Raw genomic sequence first — 6,008 nt, forward strand, 5'->3', positions numbered from 1 at the left:
GGCTCCTTCCTCAGGGAGCAACAGAAACAAGATCTCGCGGACTGTTAGGAAGGAGAGTGCAGCCGCTTTGGGAGTGTGCACACCAGCACCTGAAGAGGCTGCGCGGGATGCCTTGCTCCTCTACACGGCAGTCTGGCCAGGTCCAGGCGTGTCGTGACTCGGGCTGGCTAAGCCTTCTCTCTGAGGTCCAGAGCCGAGTATAACCAAGGAAGGAGAAGCTAGTGAGAAGCTAAGGCCCATGTGGGCCTGAGTTCTATTGATGACAGAGGACTAGGACCCAGCTAGGCCGGCCCTGGAAGTGTTAGTGTCTTCTGGCCTAAGGCCTGGCTGTCCTGGAGCTTGAAACCCCACCTCCCCCACTATTTATAACCCCTAAGGACCTGGGAGGGACCCTGTGGAGGCAGAAGGGAAAGTAAAAAGAATGTGGACTTTGAACCTTGGCTCAAACACTTGGTTTTGAGTCTTGGCTCTGCTGTGAATGGAGCACATGACCACGGGCAAGTAACCTTATGTTGCTAAGCCTCAGTTTCCTCATCTGTAAAGTGGAGGTGATAGTTCATAGAGACCCTTGTAGAGTCAACTTGAATCAAAAGAGATTATAAAGTAGCAAGTGTAGTTCCTTATGATGGCCTTCCCAAATGCTGCCACCCCCAGGGCTCTGGGCCCTGAGGTTTCCTGCAACAAACAGCCAGAGGGCCTCAGGAAAAGCTGGCCAGGCATGGCAGCTCTGTATAGACCTGCCTGAGCAGAGGCTGTCAAGAGTGACTCAATTTCGAAGTGACAGATCATCATGGGACCAAGTATAACAGACTGCACCCCTCAGACTAGCCTGCTGAGTAATCCAAATTAAAGTGTGCACACACACACACACAGTTTCTAGTTTCTAGCTATATATCATCCTTAAACAATTCTTGGCTCCAAAAAGACACTCAAGTGCAATTTGTGCGCACATGTGTCTTATTTATAGTCAAATTAAAGCTGAGACTAAGGCACAGATGGGAAATTCCCACTCAGATTCCAGCTGTACGTGCAGCAGATGGATGTTGTCACGTGAGGATTTTCATGTCTTAACATTTTTCTTTACTACTTCCCGCTAATTGTCAACATCCTCCTCGAAATAGGGAAACTCAGGGGCTCTGTACTCCCTAAAAATGCTTTGACACTTTAGTCCTCTTTTACTTGCCTTCTGCTTAAAATAGGGTCAAATCTGACCCATTTTGAAATGTCTTTGATAACACAGTGCCTTGCAACCCCCACCAGCCCCGGGGCTGTCCTCGCAGCCGGGCTGTGCAGAGAGCAGCCCCCTCGCTCAGCCGTGAGGGGGCAGTGTCCGCACTCGCTCTGCAGTCTGGCTTGGGTGTGGTTAATTCCACCAGTCCATTGGAAATGCTCACGTGAATATATTTTTTAAAAGATAGCAAATTTTAAAAAAACATAAATGTATGAGGCTTACCTATATTTTGTTTTTGAAATATGTTTCAGAAGTGGCTTTAATTTTCACTCTTAATAAGTCAGGCTCATGTGCTACATTTTCATTAGCTGACAGTCAAGGAATTAAAATTATAGAGCAGCCATCAAGAACTCTTTCATTCAAGAAATATTTACTCCTAGGGCCAGGCGTGGTAGCTCACGCCTGTAATTCTAGCACTCTGGGAGGCGGGAGGAACTTGAGCTCAGGAGTTAGAGACCAGCCTCAACAAGAACAAGACCCTGTCTCTACTATAAATAGAAAGAAATTAGCCAAACAAAAATAGAAAAAATTAGCCAGGCATGGTGGTGCATGCCTGTAGTCCCAGCTACTTGGGAGGCTGAGGCAGGAGGATCGCTTGAACCCAGGAGTTTGAGGTTGCCGTGAGCTGGGCTGACGCCACAGGACTCTAGCCCAGGCAAGAGAATGAGACTGTCTCAAAAAAAAAAAAAGAAAGAAAGAAAGAAATATTTACTCCTAGCACTTAGGGAAGTCAAAGTGGGAGGATCTCTTGAGGCCAGGAGTTCGAGACCAACCTGAACATGACAAAACCCTGTCTCTACCAAAAAAAAAAAAAGTAATCACTGAGCACCAACTCTGTGCCAGGCATTTGTGTTAGACGCAGTGAACAAAACAAAGATTCCCTGGCGCCATGGAGCATACGGTATTTGGGGGAGGGTGGGCAGATGATAAACAATCAACGTACTAAATAAGTCGTTCATGATGTTAGAACATCAGTGTTCGGGGAGAGTGGAGATGAGTGGAGGTGTGGGTGTAGGAGCCGGGAGTCTGCAGTCTTAAGCAGAGTGGCCAGGCTGGTCCCAGGGGGAGGCTGGAGCAGGGGCGGGCGCAGGGCGGAGGTCCAGGCGGAGGCAGACTGGCATATTCAAGGAATGCAAGGAAGCCAGGGTGGCAGGGGCAGGTCCCAGTTACCTCAGGCTGTGGAGGACGTCTTCACTCCCGCTTACCTCGCCTGGCAGCAGCCGTTGGCCCTGCTGGACACTGATTCTTCCAGAAACCTGCCTGGCTTTGTGGCACCACACTCTCTTGGTTTCCCTCTCCTCTGGCAACTCCCCGCCTTCTTGGCTCGCGGGCTCTGCAGCCATAATGGGCGCAGCTCCTGCTCCCTCTGCATGTTCCCTCGAGCCGCCGAGGTCGCCAGTCCCGCAGCTTCGGCGTGTCTGTGGGGCAGACTTCTCCGTGAGCTCCGGACCCTCGCCGTCCCCACGCCCTGTCTCTGAGGCTCCCCAGCCTCCAGGGTCCTGGCCACTCCCGCCCGCCCCCAGCCTGGCCCTTCCCCAGGCCTCCTGAGCACACTCCGGGCCTCCTGAGCACACTCCGCATTTCCTGCCTCCTGGGTCCCCTCTCCCTTCTCCAAGCCCATGACCTTGAAACCTCCTTCCCACCAAACCAGGAGATGAGACTTCACTTCATTTCAACAGATTCATGCCAACACTGTCCCCAAAGGGGTCGGTACATTGTCGGTGCATTCAGATGGCCCCAAATGCCCCTCGGGAGGCAGCATCGCAGGGCGACTCGATTTGGAGATGCTTCTAAGGAGAAAAGAGGCTATATTATGAAAAAGACAGTAAAATAAGTTCTGCGTTTTTCCTTGGCTAATGGTGGTCTCCCGGGGGGCCCTGCCAGAGGGTGTGCCCAAGCTGGGTTTCTTCCCTAGGCGAGGGTGGGATAAAAATAGCTGTGGCTAATCTAAGAGATAGTAGACAGGAGTCTCTGCAGTGTTGTCAGGAATGAAGGGCTCAGCCTGGGGGTGAGGGGTGAGTGTTATCACCCCCTTGTCCCTCCAGTCCCCAACAGCAGGCCCAGCCAACACACGGGGAGCCCCAGGGTCACGGTATTGGTCAACTTGCATCTTTTCTTTCTTTCATTCTTTTTTTTTTTTTTTGAGAGTCTTGCTCTGTTGCTCCAGGTAGAGTACAGTGGTGTCATCATAGCTCACTGCAACCTCCAACTCCTGTGTTCAAGCCATCCTCCTGCTTCAGCCTCCTGAGGAGCTGGGACTTCAGGTACCCACCAAGATGCCTGGGTAATTTTTCTATTTTTAGCAGAGATGGGGTCTTGCTTTTGCTCAGGCTGGTCTCGAACTCCTGACCTTGAGCAATCCTCCCACCTCAGCCTCCCAGAGTGCTAGGATTACAGGCATGAGCCACTGTGCCTGGCCTTCAACTTGCATCTGGAATGGGCCAAAGTGCCATGGGCAAAGCCTTTGGTGGCAGAGAAGCCAGGGTTCCCACTGTACTCTCCCTGGCCTTATGCCCTAGGCAAGGGATGGCCTCCTCTGTTGTCCCCTCTGTTGTCATGTGCAACTCGGGGACAGCCTCGCAGTCCCGACCTCTTAGCAGTGCTAGGAGGATCGAAGGACAAAACATACACCAAGAGCTCACACAGCGCCCCTCCCACACTGACCCCCACAGGCTGCCACATTCTTTCTAGAACAAAAGGGAAATGGCCTCATTCCCCTTTCTCTTTGGGTCTGAACTTTACAAAAACAGCACTTAGATAAAGAAGGGGACTGGGGTTGGCAGGAGTCAGGACTCCAGGATGGGGAAGAGTTTCTCAAGTAGCAAAGGGCTGAGAGTGGGCCACGCAAGTTGGCCATCTTTCCCAATAACCCATGGAAAAAAGAAAGTTAATGGGTAAAGTTAGCTCAATGTGAAATTTTCTCCTTTTATATTGTTCTTAAATCTCTGCTCTCCCCCTTTCCCCTGCAAACTTGTTTGCTGGCCAAGAGAGCTCTTAGACACAAGAAACCCATGGAGTAGCAAATGAATATGGACTGAAAACTTGCAAACGGCTAATCAGCTTTAATCTGATAGCTTTACTGGTATGAAATATAAGAGTGCTCCTGACAAATTTTATAATTCCTAGGAAAGGTGTTCTTGGTTTGCACAAAACAGCTCTTCCATGACGTCCCTCCTCTACCTGAACAGGGTGCAGGACCAAGGGTTAGAGGAGCGAGAGGGCAGGCGTTGTCAGGCGCAGCAGGTTCCTGGCGTCCTTCCTGACTGCCACCCACACAACCCCAAGTCTCACCGAGACGCTCGGCTGGGGCTGGGACAGGAGGGCGAGATCCCGCCTGCCTTGCAGGACCAGCAGCTCCTGGGGACTGACCCGAAGCCACACGGATACAGTAGAGGGTGGGAGGTGCCTTAGAGGAGGCCCCAGGGACCCTGGGGAGCCCAAAGTGACAACTCTTTTGCACAGCTTAGAAACAGATGATACTGAAAATAGAATTAATGATAAGCAATGATGAATGAGATCCAATAGCAAAATCTGGTCGTGTGTTTAAGTATGTGATGATGACATTAATAAATTTACTGAGTGCTTATTATGTGCCAGAGACTGTGCACTGTTTCACTTAATCCAGGAATTCCATGAGGTGGGTAGTGTTATTACAGCTGCGGCAGCTGAGACCCAGAGAGGTCAAGACACTTACCCAAGGTCACACAGCTAGTTACTGGTGGATCTGGGCTTTGAAGCCAGGCAGTTGAGCTGCAGAGTGCCTGGGGTTCTCTCAGCAGCAAGAAGAGTGAGGCCCCCGAAGCTCTAGGGTCACAGGGACCGGCCTCTCCGCCTTAAAGCGGACGCCCCAGCAAGCGTATGGCAGTAAACGGAGGGCCTGGGGCGCCCCGTGCGAGGGGCCTGCCGGCCGGCGGGATGGCGGGTCAGGACAGGGCTGTCCCAGAAGCGGGGGGATTCCGGCCGCGCCGTGGGCAGGCCAGGAGCAGCGGGCCTCGGGCACGCTTGGCCACGGCCGTCTGCGGGGTGCTGGGGCTGCGTCCCCGCTCCAGGGGCAGGTCTCCCCTCCGTGCGACAGCCCCGGGCTCACGTGCGCTCGCTCGGACGGAGGAAAGCAGAGCACGCTCCTGAGAGTTCCCGAAAGTCCCCAGGGCCACCTCTGGAGGGTCCCCGGGCGGGAGGCCGGGCGTCCCGATGGGTCAGGCCCGGTCACGTGCCCGGCACTCTTCCACCAACCACAGGACGAGGGCGGGGGGGGGGGAGGAGGGAAGAGGGAGGAGGGAGGAGGAGGAGGGACGAGGGAGGAGGGCCGAAGCCGGGAGCAGGAGGAGGGAGGAGGGAGGAGGAGGAGGGAGGAGGAGGAGGGAGGAGGAGGGACCAGGGACGAGGGCCGAAGCCTGGAGCAGGAGGAGGGAGGAGGAGGAGGGAGGAGGAGGGACGAGGGATGCGCGACCGGGCTGGTGACCCGCAGGTGCAGCCGGCTCCTGGCGGCCCCCGCTCTGCTTGGGTTTCAGCCCCATCTGTGAGGCCTTGGGGATGCTTCGTTTGTATCAGGGAGCCTACTGCTGTCATTATGGTGGATTTTCTTTTCTTTTTTCTTTTTACTGCGCAGTTGCTTTCGTGATAAGAAAAAAAATTAAGGCATTTAATTAATTACAGAAAAATTAGGAAATATGTTTGACCAAAACAAACTCTTCCCCCAAAAGATAAACGAAGAAGCCACAATCTCATCTAGAGAAAATTGTCAACAGTTGGGGGTGGATTATTATATCTTTTTCTC

Source organism: Microcebus murinus, chromosome 21 (genome assembly GCF_040939455.1).
Source record: "Microcebus murinus isolate Inina chromosome 21, M.murinus_Inina_mat1.0, whole genome shotgun sequence".
In the NCBI taxonomy this organism is placed as follows: domain Eukaryota; kingdom Metazoa; phylum Chordata; class Mammalia; order Primates; family Cheirogaleidae; genus Microcebus; species Microcebus murinus.